The sequence below is a fragment of the Scyliorhinus canicula genome, chromosome 2, assembly GCF_902713615.1.
Source record: "Scyliorhinus canicula chromosome 2, sScyCan1.1, whole genome shotgun sequence".
Classification (NCBI taxonomy): domain Eukaryota; kingdom Metazoa; phylum Chordata; class Chondrichthyes; order Carcharhiniformes; family Scyliorhinidae; genus Scyliorhinus; species Scyliorhinus canicula.
Window position 1 is genome coordinate 12,211,476 of NC_052147.1, and position 17,472 is coordinate 12,228,947.

Consider the following 17,472-nt stretch of genomic DNA (forward strand, 5'->3'; position numbering starts at 1 on the left):
TCACGTGGTGGGTTAACATTGCCACCTAGTGGTCGCAGGTTGTGCATATTGTCACAGCATCCAGGGTCAATGCATGATGGACTAAGCTGCATGCAGACCCAAGCGTGGAAACAGCTCCCTTGGACTCTTTACTGTACAACTAAAATGGTCCTAATATACTTAACATACTTCACACCACACAGACTTCATTAAAAGCTACCAAAATGTAACCACCACCCTACAGCACTCCATTGACTTTGTCCCCTCCATATCTCTGTAATCTCCTCCAGCCCCACAATCCCCCGTGATCTCTGCGCTCCTCCAATTCTGGTCATCTGTGCGTCCCCCGATTTGATTCATTTCACCACTGTTGGCTCTGCCTTCAGCTGCCTGGGTCCTCAGCTCCGGGTTTGCCTTCCCGGTCTTTGTCCCTCCCTGTAGCTCTATCCTCCTCTGAGACATTCCTTAAACCCTTTCCCTCTTTGATCAATCTCTTGGCCGTCTGTCCCAACGTCTCACTTGTCTTGGTCTCAAGTTCTGCTTTCTAACTCTGCTGCAAAGTGCCTTGGGAACACTAAACACAAGTTGTTTTTGTTAAACAAACGAATTTGAAGACTTCGTAAAATGCACCATGTTACCAAGAGATGCAGGCTGGCTTTTGCCCAATTTTCCCCAGTTTTAGAATTAGATGGAATTTACAGCACAGAAAAAGTCCAACTGGTTAGTGCCAGTGTCTATGCTCCACTTGAACCTCCTCCCGCAACTCCTCATCTCTCCCTTTCAGCATAACCTTCTACACCTTATGTGTTTATCATTCCATTTGCTTCAACTCCTCCCTGCGGTAGCCAGTTCTGACCTCGCTTTGAGTGAAGACGCTGTTCCTGAATATCTTGGGCGCGATTCTCCCAGCCCCGCGCCGGGCCGGAGAATCGCCGCAACCGCACCACGCCGCCCCGATGCCGGCGCGCGATTCTCCGAGGTGCGGAGAATCGGCACCATTTGCGCCGGCGCGTTTGGCACGCCGCCGTTCGCGGGCCATTGTACGAGGCCGGGCCGTCGATTCTCCGGCCCAGATGGGCCAAACGGCCGCGTGGAAAAAGCAGAGTCCCGCCGGCGCCGTCCACACCTGGTCGCTGCCGGCGGGAACTCTGCACGAAGGGTCGGGAGGCACCCTGTGGGGGGGTGGGGGAGGGAGGGGGAGTGGGGGTCCGTTCCAGGGGGGGGGCCTCCGATGGGATCTGGCATGCGATCGGGGCCCACCAATCGGCGGGCCGACCTCTCCTCGCCCCCCCCCGGGCCTACTTTGTTGCGCATCCGGCCCCAGACCCCCCGCGCCATGTTGCGTCGGGGCCGGCGCGTTCCGTAAAGCCACCGTGCATGGGTAGGTTGGCGCATCACCACTGCGCATGCACAGGTTGGCGCTGCCCCCAGTGCGCGCCAGGAAGTGAGGCTGAAGCAGCGTGAACAGCTCCAGCGCCGTGCTGGCCCCCTGTGGGGGACAGAATCGCTAGTGCCCGTGCCTGTTTCGTGCTGTCGTGAAACGCGACGACATTCACGACGGTGCGGACACTCTGGGCGGAATTCTCCGCAAGGCCCGACGCCGTCGTGAAACCCGGAGAGGTTCACGACGGCGTCGGAGGCCTCTCCTTGCCCCCTGTTCTCCCCCCCTTGGGGGGCTAGGAGGGCCGTGCCGTAAATCACGGCCGCGGGGCCTTGTCGCTGGCGTCAAGGCCCGGCGTGCCGAGAAAGACGCGGCCGGCGCACCTAATGACGTCAGCCGCGCATGCGCAGGTTGGCCGGCTCCAACCCGCGCATGCGCGGTTGCCGTCTTCCCCTCCGCTGCCCCGCAGGACGTGGCGGCTTGATCTTGCGGGGCGGCGGAGGGGAAAGAGTGCGTCCCTTTGAGACTCCGGCCCGACGATCGGTGGGCACCGATCACGGGCCAGTCCCCTCCCGAGCACGGTCGTGGTGCTCACTCCCCTCTTCGCCCCCCACAAGCCACAAAACAGCTGCTGGCGCCATGTTCACGCTGGCAGCGACCCGGTGTGGTTGCCGCCGGCGTGAACCGGTCGGGAACGGCAGGCCGTTCGGCCCATCCGGGTCGGAGAATCGCGGGCCGGCGTGAAAAACGGCGACCCGCGATTCTCCGAGCGGCGTGTCGCAAAACGCAACACGCCATTTTTGGGGGGGGGTGGGAGAATCGCGGTGGGATGCCAGAGCGGCCCTCCCGCGATTCTCCCACCCGGTGTGGGAGCGGCGAATCGCGCCCTCTGTCCCGCGATTGGAGAATCGCGCCCGGTATTGGAATTATTTGTGACTGTCTTACATCTAAGGCCTCCTCGGTTTGGGCTCCCTCACAAGTGGAAATACCTTCTCTGTGCTGACTGAATGTCTTTCATTATCTTAATGACCGTTCTAATCTCCTGCAGTTCTCGGCTCCTCGCTGGGGCAAAATAGCACAAAGGCGACAAAGCTCTCCACACTCCACCCAAATGTTCATCCTTCATGCGTGAGCCTGGAGGCTAAGGGGGCAATTTCCACCTGCCTCTGGCCCGTCTCTCGCCTGAAAAATGGGAACGTAACAGAGGAGAATTGGAGTCATTACTATTGAACCGCTCTGGGATGTTTTTGACAGAGACGATAAAGTGCTGAATAAAGCCAAAGCTTGTTTCTATCTTGTTCTCGCCAGCTCCTGTGGCTCGAATTCGCAGCTTCAGCAGAGAAATCAGTCCTGGGTTGCCAGGTTCGTGGAGATCAGCTACTCATTGTCTCTAAGCAATCACATCAGCATAAATTAAACTCTTAGCCCGATGAAGGGAAAGCGAATAGAAATTGGAATTAACACCACAAATGGGACTGCTGCTTTGATGCAGCAAATTACAGTCCATTCGAAATAGGTTCCATGTATAGGCTGGCTCTTTCTGTGGGCATGTCCTCCGTTGTATTCTACCTTTAAACTGTGCACTCAAAACCAACGTGCTCAGGAGGTGGTCCCTCATGAAGGCACGGACCCTCTCAAATCCCTCATTATTTAACATTCCCATCGCACGCTGGGTTGGAAGACAATCTCAGGCTAGCCAGGGCTATGATTTGTCACAACAGACTATGGCGATACCCAATTCAATATGAAGAAATAGCATTTACACTCCAGGCATCAACAATACTTAAGCACATCAACATTTGCTTTTCAGCGAAACCTTTTCTCCTCTACCTCTTGTCTCGTTTACAGTACCACCTCATTGTATTTAATTGATACAAAATAATTTCAACTTTTTAACTCTGATGCAGGATAATTAAGTTGTTCAGTGAACATCGAAGGCATGACTCAGGACTGACAGATCCACTCAACTGAATTATTATTGATACTGTCAAAATATTAGTTTATACTCTTACAAAAAATATATATATAAATGTATGTGTGTCTGAATAAGTAGATCATGTGTTGCAAACTCACTTGGTGGTTAGCACAGTTGCTTCACAGCTCCAGGGTCTCAGGTTCGATTCCCGGCTTGGGTCACTGTCTGTGCAGAGTCTGCACGTTCTCCCCGTTTCTGTGTGGGTTTCCTCCGGGTGCTCCGGTTTCCCCCCACAGTCCAAAGATGTGCAGGTTCGGTGGATTGGCCATGATAAATTGCCCTTAATGTCCAAAAGGTGGGGTGGGGTTGCTGGGTTACAGGAATTGGGTGGAGGTGTGGGCTTGGGTAGAGTGCTCTTTCCAAGGGCTGGTGCAGACTCGATGGGCCGAATGGCCTCCTTCTGCACTGTAAATTCTATAAATTACCGAAATTTATATTTAAAAAAAAAGAGATTTGAACAATGTAGTCTGACACTCTCTCGAGCAAGACTGCCCCTGCACTGTTCGAGACACTGTCCTGCAGAGGAGATGTTAAACTGTGGTCCCCGTTGCTCAGGTGGACGTTGAGGACCCGAATGGTTTGTATTTTGAAGGTAAGCAGTGAATCGCTCCCCGGTCTCCTGGCCAACACAAATAAAGCAGTTTAATCGGTTGTTTACCTAATCCATGTGCACACATTGGCTACACACCAGCAGAGAGAAGGCACCCTGAAAGTGGAGCACTCCCTTGCTAGTACACAGCGAGGGTGAGCCCAGATTGTGCGCTCAAGCCTTTGGAGTCGGACTTGAACCAACGACCTTCTGATTCAGACGTATCGGTGCTGCCCGCTGGACCACATTCAACTCATCAGATGCACCATTCTCCTGTTCCAAAGTGGAGTTGTGTCCCCGATGACATCACAAGACCCCAAGTGCTGCACGATGATCATGTGTCAGCTGATTCGTCTTACGAATATCTCAAGATCAATGGGAAGCAATTTGTTCCTCTGGGAATTGGCAGCCAAAATCCATCAAAAGTCTTGATTCCACCCCCCCTCCCTCAAAGATTGTTTTGCATCTGATTGTGTGATGTCTGGAGCTCCAACAGATTGCACGCTGTGTCGAGCTCCTCATTAAAAAAAATAGTTCTTCTTTTAGTATCTTCCATAAAGCAACAACTGGAAATTATATGGCAGCTCTACCATTGCGGGAACAAGACCTTGCACAAAAGGGAGTTCTGGCATTGAGGGGAGGATTGGGAAAAGTGGGAAGGGAGGTGATTGAACATATATGGTCCGAGAGCCAGGAGTTGTTTGAAGGTGAGGATTAATATGGCAATAGGAATAAAACCTCGGAGTGCCAGGCTGGGCGATGGATGGAAGCTGTGTCACTGATGGTGAGGGTGGGGGAGGAGAGAGCCGGTGTCGAGTTTACAATCTTTGTTACAGCGATGGAGTGCGTTAGTTTGTAATTGATGGATCACAAATCACATGTTTACAAACAGAAGCGCACAAATTGAGAAGCAGAATGTGTTTTCTTTTTCATTTCTGTGGGTGCATCCCGTTTCCTCCCACAAGTCTCGAAAGACGTGCTTGTTTGGTGAATTGGACGTTCTGAATTCCCCCACGGTGTACCTGAACAGACGCCGGAATGTGGCGACTGGGGGTTTTTCACTAAACTTTTAACTTCATTGCAGTGTTAATGTAAGCCTACTGGTGACACTAATCAAGATTATTATTAGAAGAAGAATCGTTCATTGTGACAAGTAGGCCTCAATGAAGTTACTGTGAAAAGCCCCATTCCGGTGCATGTTCGGGAGAGACCGGTACGGAAATTGAACCCACGCTGCTGGTCTTCTTCTGCCTTACAAGCCAGCTGTTTAGCCCAGTGTGCTAAACCAGCCTTAACTATATTAATATTTAGTTCTGTTCTGCTGCCCCTTTGGGTCTCACATACAAAGGTTATCAGCAATCAATCTGCTCCAAGAGTTGCGACAATGCTGCCGAGTGGATAGACGGTCGCCAGCGGTGACCCCCCTTGGCATTCCCTCATTCCATGCTTCCATTTCCAATTTTCCTCCCTCCTTTCCTGAAAGGGCTGACTCAGGCTGGGGATAGGAGCCACAGAAAGCCGCCCTGCACCCAGAGAGCAGAGAGGGCCTGGATAGTAAGTCCGAGCTGAATCTTAGCCTCTCCTCAACAACTTGCATTCACATAGAGCCTCGTGCGACAGAGAACCAAAGCGCTTCGCAGGAACCAATGTCAATCCAAACGTGACACTGGGACACATGGAGATAGGGCGGGTGGTCCAAAAGCTTGTCCGATGAGGTGGGATTGAAGGAACGTCCTAAAGAAGTAAAGGTTTAGGGAGAGATGTTCAGTACTAAGGGTGTCACCGACCACCAATAATAAGCTGGGCAAAGAAAATCAGGGATGTTCAGTTGTCCGAATTAGATGAACGCTAATTTATTGGAGAGTTGTGGGGATGGAGGATGTTACAGAGATGGGGTGGCGGCGGGGGTTGTGGTGAGGTGAGGGTGGGGGGGGCAAGAAAATTTAGAAGCAAGGAGGAGAATTTAAAATCAAGATGTTGCTTGACTGGGAACCACTGCACGTCAGTGAGCACCTGAGTGATAGGACTTGGCGCGAGTTCGGGCCTCAGCATTTTAGTTGACCTTAGGTTTACAGAGGGTCGAATGTGGGAGAAGAATTTCAACCCTGCAGGGATTCGATGATTCTGTCTCAAACCATTTCAATAATTGTTGGGCCGTGGCCGGCCACTGTAAATATAATTGCCCAGATTTAATTCTAACTGCCTCACACAGGTTAATCCGAAATTTGTTGCAGATTCATTGTCAGAGATTGATCACTGCGATTGGTCAATTTTTTAAAAAGAGGGCGGCGCGGTGGTTAGCACTGCTGCCTCACAGCGCCAGGGGCCCGGGTTCAATACTGGCCTTGGGGGACCGTCTGTGCAGAGTTTGCACTTTCTCCCCGTGTGTGCATGGGTTTCCTCCGGGTGCTCCGGTTTCCTCTCACATTCCAAAGATATGCAGGTTAGGTGGATTGGCCAGGCTAAATTGTGCCTTAGTGTCCAGTGTCATGTGAGAGTACATTTAAGAAATGGGTGTTTATAAATGGGTGTGTATATACATATCTGTAGTGAGGGTACCTTTAAGAAACGGGTGTTTATTACTGCAGTGATGTCAGAGAGTGGATGGAGCTGGGCTGTCTGTCAGCTTTTTACTTTTGTTATAGGTTGTTTGCTGCAGGGTGTGTTTTAGTTTCATTTTCAGAGCTGGATAGCTGCAGTCACAGCCAGAAGGTGTCTGAGTCTCTCTCTCGCTGTAATCTAAAGACTGCAAATCGATCCTTTGGTGATTTAAAACTAAGAACTGCTCTCAGTAGTGAATTTAAACCTGATGTGCTTCTGTTTTAAAGGTTTTTCTTAAAGTCATATGGATGTTAAAAGGAAAGCTTAAAGCATTACTTAGTGTTGTATTCTTTGGGGGTTGTATTTGAATTAATAGTTACTAAGATGTTCACTGTATGTTTTCAAAAGGTTAACTTAAGTTCATAGAGTAAACATTGTTTTTCTTTAAAAAATACTTTTCCATTGTGGAAGCCTGTGTGGAATATAAGGAAAGTAGGAAGGAACTTAAGCAAGGAGTGAGGAGGGCTAGAAGGGGTCATGAAAAGTCATTGGCAAATAGGGTTAAGGAAAATCCCACGGCTTTTTACACGTACATAAAAAGCAAGAGGGTATCCAGGGAAAGGGTTGGCCCACTGAAGGATAGGTAAGGGAATCTATGTGTAGAGCCAGAGGAAATGGGCTAGGTATGAAATGAATACTTTGCATCAGTATTCACCAAAGAGAAGGAATTGGTGGATGTCGAGTCTGGAGAAGGGTCTGTAGATAGCCTGGGCCACACTGAGATCCAAAAAGACGAGGTGTTGGGCGTCTTGAAAAATATTAAGGTAGATAAGTCCCCAGGGCCTGATGGGATTTACCCCAAGAATACTGAAGGAGGCTAGAGAGGAAATTGCTGAGGCCTTGACAGAAATCTTTGGATCCTCACTGTCTTCAGGTAATGTCCTGGAGGACTGGAGAATAGCCAATGTTGTTACTTTGTTTAAGAAGGGTAGCAAGGATAATCCAGGGAACTACAGGCCGGTGAGCCTTACGACAGTGGTAGGAAAATTACTGGAGAGAAATCTTCAAGGCAGGATCTACACCCATTTGGAAGCAAATGGACGTATTAGTGAGAGGCAGCATGGTTTTGTGAAGGGGAGGTCGTGTCTCACTAACTTGATAGAGTTTTTCGAAGAGGTCACAAAGGTGATTGATGCAGGTAGGGCAGTGGATGTTGTCTATATGGACTTCAGTAAGGCTTTTGACAAGGTCCCTCATGGTAGACTGGTACAAAAGGTGAAGTCACATGGGATCAGGGGTGAGCTGGCAAGGTGGATACAGAACTGGCTGGGTCATAGAAGGCAGAGAGTAGCAATGGAAGGGTGCTTTTCTAATTGGAGGGCTGTGACTAGTGGTGTTCGGCAGGGATCAGTGCTGGGACCTTTGCTGTTCGTTGTATATATAAGTGATTTGGAGGAAAGTTTAACTGGTCTGATTTGTAAGTTTGCAGACGACACAAAGCTTGGTGGAATTGCGGACAGCGATGAGGACTGTCAGAGGGTACAGCGGGATTTAGATCGTTTGGAGACTTGGGTGGAGAGATGGCAGATGGAGTTTAATCCGGACAAATGTGAGGTAATGCATTTTGGAAGGTCTAATGAAGGTAGGGAATATACAGTGAATGATAGAACCCTCAAGAGTATTGACAGTCAGAGAGATCTAGGTGTACAGGTCTACAGGTCACTGAAAGGTGCAACACAGGTGGAGAAGGTAGTCAAGAAGGCATATGGCATGCTTGCCTTCATTGGCCGGGGCATTGAGTATAAGAATTGGCAAGTCATGTTGCAGCTGTATAGAACCTTAGTTAGGCCACACTTGGAGTATAGTGTTCAATTCTGGTCGCCACACTACCAGAAGGATGTGGAGGCTTTAGAGAGGGCACAGAAGAGATATACCAGGATGTTGCCTGGTATAGAGGGCATTAGCTATGAGGAGCGGCTGAATAAACTCGGTTTGTTCTCACTGGAACGACGGACGTTGAGGGGCGACCTGATAGAGGTCTACGAAATTATGAGGGGCATAGACAGAGTGGATAGTCAGAGGCTTTTTCCCAGGGTAGAGGGGTCAATTACTGGGATGCATAGGTTTAAGGTGCGAGGGGCAAAGTTTAGAGGAGATGCACGAGGATGGGGGGTTCCGAGTATGGCGGCGAGCAGGGGCGGGAAGGGTGGGTGATATGTTCCTGGAAGGGAGCTTCGCGAGTTTGAGGAGCTTGGAGGAGAAATTTGGGTTGGTAAGGGGAAATGATTTTAGATACTTACAGTTGCGGGACTTTGTTCGTAGACAGGTCCCATCTTTCCCGCGCCTCCCGCCAATGGGGATCCTCGACAGAATAGTCTCGAGGAGGGAAGAAGGGGAGGGCAGAGTCTCGGGTATATATAAGGTGCTCATGAGGGAGGAAGGGTCCCAGACAGAGGAACTGAAACTTAAATGGGAGGAGGAGCTAGGCGGGGAAATGGAGGATGGGCTGTGGGCAGAGGCCCTGAGTAGGGTAAACTCGACCGCGACATGTGCTAGGCTCGGGCTGATTCGATTTAAGGTCGTTCACCGGGCCCATATGACGGTGGATCGGATGAGCAAATTTTTCGGGATAGAGGACAAATGCGCTAGGTGCGCGGGAGGACCAGCGAACCATGTTCACATGTTTTGGGCATGCCCTGAGCTGAGGGGGTACTGGGAGGGATTTGCGGGGGTCATGTCCCCGGTGCTAAAAACAAGGGTGGTGATGAGTCCAGGGGTGGCAATTTTTGGGGTTTCGGAAGACCCGGGGGTCCAGGGGGAGAAAGAGGCCGATGTGCTGGCCTTTGCTTCCCTGATAGCCCGGCGACGAATATTATTGGCGTGGAGGGACTCAAAGCCCCCGAAGACGGAGTGGTGGCTTGCGGACATGTTGAGTTTCCTGGGGATGGAAAAAATTAAGTTCGCCTTGAGGGGATCTGTGCAGGGGTTCACCCGGAGGTGGCAACCATTTATTGACTTCTTTGCGGGAGAGTGAGCATCAGCAGGGGGGTGGGGGGAGGGGGGTGGGGGGTAGAGTAGAGTAGGAGGGAAAATATGGCGGGTAGTACCGGTGGGAGGGGAGCAGGCTTGTGCAATATGTTACGATGGAAGTATTGAAAGTACGTGGATGTTTGCACATTTTTGCCTTTTTTGCTTCCTTTCTGATGATGTCTGTAACTGTTTATAAAGCCAAAAACTACCTCAATAAAATTGTTTATTAAAAAAAAAATTAGACACTGAGAGAAAAGCATCAGTTAGGCATGTCCAGGTTGAAGTGACATTACTGACTCTGTAAGGTATTGATAGGCAACCCAGGCTAGTGAGTGGGCCGCACGAGGGACCCTCCTTCATCTCCGTGGGCCGCAGGATTCAAATCGAGCTTGTTCAATAACCATGACCTCAAGGTTTAATACATTTAATACACGTCGAATATTTCATGAGTTATAGAAAATGCTTAATCATTCATATATTAATAGAACTCTCATCAACCTCAAATGCTAAAATCAAAATAAATATTTAAACTTTGGCCGCAGAGAGAGCGGGTGGCTGCCGCGGTTAATGTTGTGAGTGATCGGCACGCATCAGAAATCAGCGGAATGTGGCGAACCTGCGCACAGGCAACGGTCGACAAAAATGGGCCGCACTCAGGATAGGCCGCACATCCGTCCCCCCCCCCCCCCCCCCCCCCGTTGCGCATGGTGCCCGCCGCTGTTTTGAGGGAACCTCAGTATTTCTGTTCCTCCTGCTGATTGCTGATGATTAGTAGTGACCTCCACCTCATCGCAGTGACATCACCTGAGTCGGTCATGCCACAGGAGAAACATTTTTACCCTGGCAAATACCGTGGGGTATTTGCTCTCCACTGCTTGCCTTACTCTTCACTGACTGGTTAGCAGGGCTGAGGAATAATACAAACAAAGAGTCCTTTCAGAAAAGCTGATGCAGATACAATGGGCTGTAAAATTCTTATTCTTTTTGACTGTACTGTTTGGAACAGGGTCATTAGCTCATTTAATATAAGTGCACACAGAGAACATTCATCTGCATTGTGCTGCTTGTAACGTACTGCACTATTATTCTAACACGAACGCGTCTTTCTTCAACAGCATTGTCAGTGAGTGCAAGGCTCATTGTACCTTTCCCACCCATTATTGCTCACTGGAATAGATAATGAGTTGGGAATACGCTCTCATGAAATGGTGAATCCACTCAACGCTTTCTAATTCTCAATCCAGTGCACTGAGGACGGAACCTCGTGGGGGCGATGGTGCGAGACCCCTCTTTACGCCCTTCCTCTGGGATCCAGCACCCTGGGGCGGATGCCTTGGCCACCGAGAGTCGTCGGTCAATCGAGGGCCGGCAACTCTTCTGCGCTCAGCAGCGACACAGGGGAAGCAGTGGGTGCTGCCGGCATTGCACCCACTCGAGGCCCCGGATTGCCAAGGGACCCAAGCAGGAGTGAGTGATGACAGGAAGCCGGGGTCTTGGGGTGAAGCTATGGAGTGAGGAAGCAAATCAGCGAGGCCCAGGGGCAGGTTTCCAGTGCCCTCTCCCCCACCTTCCTGGTGCAGGGTCCCTCGATCAGGCACTAAATGCTCACGTAGGGACGTTAGCCCACTAGCAAACAGGCCAGAGTTTTCTTGTCGTGCTCCCCGTATGGCGGGTCCACTACGGCGGTTGGAGGAAGAGGCCTTTACTTGGGCAATAATTGCCCAAGTAAAGGCCTCAATTGTTGTCAGGAAGGCCTTCCAAGCAGCTTTCAGCCTCTATCTTTAGTCGGGATGGAGGCAGGAAGCTGACAAGGTCACCATCCGCCACCCTCCCGCCCAATCAAATGACATACACCACCAGAAAACACACCATCGGGGAGGTCACAGAATCCAGACCCTACTCTTTGTGAAACCTGTCTCCTGATCCCTTCCTCAAAGCTCTGCTTCCTTGTTAACATCGTGTGGAACTGCAGGAAGACGACAACGCCTGAAAGCGCCATAGGGGAGGTGGGAAGAATGGGGTACGAGTACAAGCTCTGTTTGTCCCGATTGTCTGCAGACAGTCCTTCTTCAGAGACTGAGGAGAGAGCTACCTCCCTCACTGCTGGCTATCCATTCCCCCGTCTGCCTGAGATTGCATGGAATTGAAATCAAATTGGCTGCGCTTCAGAATGGACTAACTGACAGGTAATTTCTGCACTCTCTCAGAGACTCTACATCAACAAGAGGAACAATGACTTGCATTTATTTCGTGTCTTATCGCACCGAGAATGGATTACAGTTCACAGTCGCTGTCATGTGGGTAATCATGGCAAAATGTCGCCGTCAACACGCTCCAAAGTGCAGCAATAAGATGGACAACAGTTTGATCTGACGTTCTCGGGATGGGGCAGGGGCGGGAGAAGGGAATGTTGATCCCAACAAAAGGAAAATTTCACGTTCTTCTCTGAGTAGCAGAGTCAACCTGAAACCAGCCAACAAGACCCTTGGAGGATGGTCTCAGCTGGTGGGTGGCATTGTTGTACTGAAGGGTCTGCCCGGATAATGAGGGAAGCTTGAAGTTAGAGGGCGCGATTTAACACTCAAAAAAGAATCGAGCACGTAGAGTGGGGTCCAGTCGCTGAGGACAACCCTGCTATCAAACGGCATCTTGCCGTTTTTTTTAATGGCCTCAGCTGAGGACACTCTTACCTCAGGCGAACGCCCCAGACAAGGCCTGCTAGTTCCCGGACCTTGCGAGAATCGGGTGCTGACATATTTAAATGAGCTGTGTTAATCTGGACCTCGCCCAATGAGGGTGCGATCCAGGTCACGACGTCTCACAAGCTCTCTTTGGATCTCGTGAGGCGTTCCGAGCGTGGCAAATCTTGCAAGGGACTTCCAGCGAGATTTAACGGCCTTGACGCATCATCCCATTGGGTGCAACAAGACCGTTCGATCGCGCCCATAATCTCCCGATTTGAAGATGAGAATGCGACTCAGTGACCCAAACAGACAACAGGTTCCTCGGCCTTTGCCAGAGGGTTAAGTCCAGATGTGAGGTGACAGCATCTCAGTCACACTGTGGATTCAGCCCTTGAGTCTTACTTTGACTCCAATGAAAATTCAAGGGAAAGCCGGAATAACAACGAAATAACTGTTCTGTGAAACGAGGCCAAGAGAGATACATGGGAAAAGATTGGATTCTTTTTTTATTGAAAAGTAAGGGGCGCGATTCTCCCAAAACGGGAGAAATCGTAAGGCTGGCGTCAAATCCGGACGGGTTTGACGCCAGCCCCCCCCCTTCCCGACCGGGAACCGATTCTGGTCCCCAGTCGGGGCTAGCAGCCCGACGCCGTAAGCTCCGGCATCACGGGCTTAACGAATTTCGTTAAGCCCGCTTGCCGGAGTTGGCGCAGGCTGACGCGTCATATGACGTCAGCCGCGCATGCGCGGATTGGAAGACTCCAACCCGCGCATGCGCGGATGACGTCACCGCGCATTTGCGCGAAACCCACGCATGCGCGGGCCGGGTTGCCCCTCAGCCGCCCCGCGAATGGATACTGCGGGGCGGCGGAAGGAGAAATAGTGCGCGGGCATCGGGCCCGCTGCCCGCAGTCGGTGCCCACCGATCGCGGGCCCATGGCACCCTTGGCACGGCCGTGGTACTGCCGTGCCAATCGGTGCCATGGTTATAAAATGCGAGTGTTTACGGCCGTTTTTACGAACGGCCAGACCAGGTGTGTTTGCCGTTCGTAAAAACAGCCGTAAAGGGCTGGGACTTCGGCCCATCTAACAGCTGTGAATCGCTGCCGGCCGTAAAAAAACGGCGGCAGCGATTCGTGTCGGGAGTTGGGCGTGGGAGAATAGCGGGAGGGCGTCGGAACAGCGTGGCCGTAAAATTTTACGAGCCACGCTATTCTCCGCACCGTCGGGAGTGCGGAGAATCTCACCCAAGGACTTTTGAGATAAGTTTCCCAGTGTAGAAATTTACAGACAGCCAATTGAAACACTGAACATGGGAGAAGGGCCATCACACAGCTGTGTCTTTACATGTGAATTATTCTCTGATCGCTCAAACATTTTGGTTTTGAAAACTGACAGCTTGGAAGAAATAACTGGAGTTTGACTGGAATTAAAAACAGATTGAAGCTGGCATGGATACACAAAGACTGAAGAGATCCTTAGCTGATGTCCAGAGGGGGAAGAAGCATCTTTCAAAGGCTAATGTAATTTCCTAAAATTAAAAACAAATCTACATTGAATTCGTCAAAGATTTGTACTCGATAGCTGCTGACGCTTCACATTCCTTTATTCAAATAGGGGGAGAGACAGAAAGCAGGAAGCACCAGGCCAGTTAGCTTAACATCTGTCACAGGGAAAACGTTAGAAGCCATTAAAAAAGTTAGAGCAGGGCACTTGGAAAAGTTTATGGCAATCGGGCAGACATGGTTTTGTTTAATCAATATATTGGGGTTCTTTGAAGAGTAATATATGCTGTGGATAAAGGGGAACTGGTGGGTATACTGTATTTAGATTTCCAGCAAATTTAATAAAGCTCCACATCAAAGGGTATTGCAAAATAAAAAAAGCTCATGGAATAGGGGGTAACCTATTGGCATGGATAGACGATTGGCTGGCTAGCAGTAAACAGTGGGCACAAATGGACATTTCTCAGGTTGGCAAGATACAATGGGTGGTGTTGCCATAGGCCTCAGGGCTAGGGCCCCAACTGTTCACAGTTTATGTCACTGATTTTGATCATGGGTCCATAGGTTTGGTTGTGAAATTTGCTGACAACAGCAAGATAGGTCGGAAAGGACATTAGGCGTTTACAGAAAGATATAGGAAGCGTGAAGCCGATCCACCTAACCTGCGCATCTTTTTGGGTTGTGGGGGCGAAATCCACGCAGACACTGGGAGAATGTGCAAACTCCACACGGACAGTGACCCAGGGCTGGGATCGAACCTGGGTCCTCGGTGCCGTGAGGCAGTTGTGCAAACCACTGCGCCGCCTTGCTGCCCGGAGATTCAAGCATTAAGTAAATTTAAGAATAAAAATGAAAGGGCAGCACGGTGGCGCAGTGGTTAGCACTGCTGCCTCACGGCGCTGAAGTTCCAGGTTTGATCCCGGCCCTGGGTCACTGTCCGTGTGGAGTTTGCACATTGTCCCCGTGTCTGCGTGGGTTTCCCCCCGCAACCCAAAGATGTGCAGGCTAGGTGGATTGGCCACGCTAAATTACCCCTAAAAAATTGGAAAAAATGAATTGGGCACTCTAAATTTAAAAAAAAGATTAAAAATGTAAGTGGGATAAAGTAAAGAATTGGATAAAAGTGGAACTGACACGAGTTTGGGTGTTTTTGATTTGTGAATTAACGCAGCAGTAGGAAAACAAGTGTTTACCCAATCGACTAGGGGGTGAACAATGGAGCATGGAATTAAGTGTTAGAACTGTGGAAGGGGCCAGTTCAAAGTGGAGAGATAAGAAAATAATTTGCACCTGTATGCTAAAATAATGGGGCGCGATTCTCCGCAAATGCGGAGAGTCGTAAAGGCTGGCGTGAAACTGGCCGTGTTTCACGGCAGCCTCCGCGCCCCCTCCCGGGACCCGATTCTCCCCCCCGGGCGGGGCTAGCAGCGCGGCCCCGCGAAGCACGGCATCGCGGCCTTAGCGACGGTCGCTACGCCCGCGCGCCAAGCATCACGGTGGCTGACGCGCACGATGACGTGGTGCGGCCATGCCAATCGGTGCCATGGTTGTCCGGAATGGCACTTTGCGGCCGTTTTCACGAACGGTGAGAGCAGGTGTGTTTGCGTTCGTGAAAACGGCCTTAAAGGCCTGGGAACTCGGCCCATCGGCCTGGGGAGAATCGCTGTTCGCCGTAAAAAACGGCGAGCAGCGATTTGTGTCGTGGGGCGGCCGTGGGGGGGGAGAATAGCGGGAGGTCGGGAAAAATGTCGGGAAGGCCCTCCCGCTATTCTCCGACCCGTCGTGGGCAGCGGAGAATCGCGCCCCTGGTTCTTGAGATAGGGTAACATCAAAGGGAAAACAAACAGTGGGGTGAATTCTCCACTGGTAGGATTTACCCGTTCCAGCGGCAGCGCACCCCCGCCCATGGGTTTCTCACCGGCATGGATTACCAACATTGGCCGGCGGTGGGAATGGAGAATCCCACTGCCAGCGACGGCACACCGCCGAGGAACACACGGCTGGGGAGGCAGTGAATTGACCCAGTATCCATAGCAGGGTGACTGAGTACAGAAGGAGAGGAGAAAAAGGGGAGAGCTATTTAACAGCACCTACCATAGCCTCGCCCAGCTGGACGAAGCAGGTGCTCCTGAAAACAGGTTGGTGCTGAAAGCTGCTGATTTAGAAACTCTCAAAGTGAAGAATCGCGACATTGAACTGAAGAAAGGTTCCCCCAAACTCTAAAAATAACCTGCAACACCAAGTTACCCTTCTGGCTTTTGGAACACCCTCACATATAACATCAGCGGGGTTCTGAACAATACATGAAGAGCAAGAGAATGATTGAGGAACAGGCAAGGCCAATCAGTGACCATAGAGTTAACTTGTGTATGGAGGCACAAGATGCCGACTCTGTTCTTAATGAATACGTTGGGCGCAATTCTCCCCCCCCCCCCCACCCACGCCGGGTGGGAGAATCGCGGGGGCGCCGGGCGAATCCTGCCATGCCGCCCCGGCACCCGCACGCGATTCCCCCACACCCCCCAAAAACGGCGCGCCGGGATTTATGGATGGAGAATCAGATGGGCCGAGCGGCCTGCCCAATACGACGGGTTCACACCGGTGCCAACCACACCTGGTCGCTGCCGGCATGAACAGCGCGTGAACGCTGCGGAGGTGGCCTGTGGGGGGGGGGGGGGGAGGGAGGATCGAGCACAGAAGGGGTCTGGCCCGCGATCGGTGCCCACCGAATGGCGGGCCAGCGTCTCTGAAGGACGCACTCTTTTACTCCGCCGCCCCGCAAGATCACTCCTCCATTTCTGGCAGGGAGTCCGTGGGGAGGACGGTAACCTGCCCATGCCCGGTTGACGTCATTTACGCGGCGCCGCTTTTATGCGGCGCCAAGGCCCGGCGTACGTAAATGACGTGTCGCCGCTCCTAGCCCCCTGGAGGTGGGAGAATAGGGGCGAGGAGCGGCCTCCGACGCCGGAGTGAAACACTCCGTTTTTCACTCCGGCGTCGGCACTTAGTTTCCCGTTGGGAGAATCCCGCCCGTTGTGTCTGTTTTCACAAAAGAGAGACAAAGTAGACACTGTAGATAAGGAGGAAGAATGTAAAATCTTGGATTGCATAAGCATAGTGAGGGAGGAAATGCGAAAGTTTTTAGCATCCTTACAAGATGATTACTCATCAGATGCAGATGAAATGTATCCTGTGACTAGCGGAAACCAGGGAAGAAATCATGGGGTGAGTCGAAGGCAGATTCAGTTGTGCCTTTCAAAAGCAGATTGGATAAGGGCCTGAAGGGAAAGCCTGGCATAGTGGTACTGTCACTGGACTAGTAATCCAGAGACCCAGGGTCATGCTCGAGGGTCCCAGGTTCAAATCCTGACACTGTGGATGGTGAAATTTGAATTCAATAAAAACCTGGGATTAAAGGTCCACTGATGACCACGAAACCATTGTCGATTGTTGTAAAAACACATCTGCTTCACTAATGCCCATTAGGGAAGGAAATCTGCCAGCCTTACCCGTGACTCCAGACCACACAGCAATGTGGGTGACTCTTAACTGCCCTCTCAAGGACAATTAGGGATGGGCAATAAAAGCTGGCCCAGTCTGCGATGTTCACGTCCCACAAAACGAATAAGAAAAGGTGAAGGATTGAAATGGCAGAGAGCTGGCTCAGACCTCAAGGGCTTTCTCTGCTGTACCCATTTCATGGTTCGAATGACGCCAGTAATTAATTCCTGATTTTTAAACACTGAACCCAAATTTTCAAACAGTGGTGGTGGGATTTGAACGCGTGC

At 51.0% G+C, this 17,472-nt stretch overlaps 1 protein-coding gene across 1 annotated transcript in view; it reads right to left on the reverse strand.

The window, feature by feature from the left end:
- nrxn3a (neurexin 3a) overlaps positions 1-17,472 on the reverse strand; it is a 1,956,983-nt gene that overhangs the window by 798,785 nt on the left and 1,140,726 nt on the right. The gene's annotated exons all lie outside the window — the stretch shown is intronic.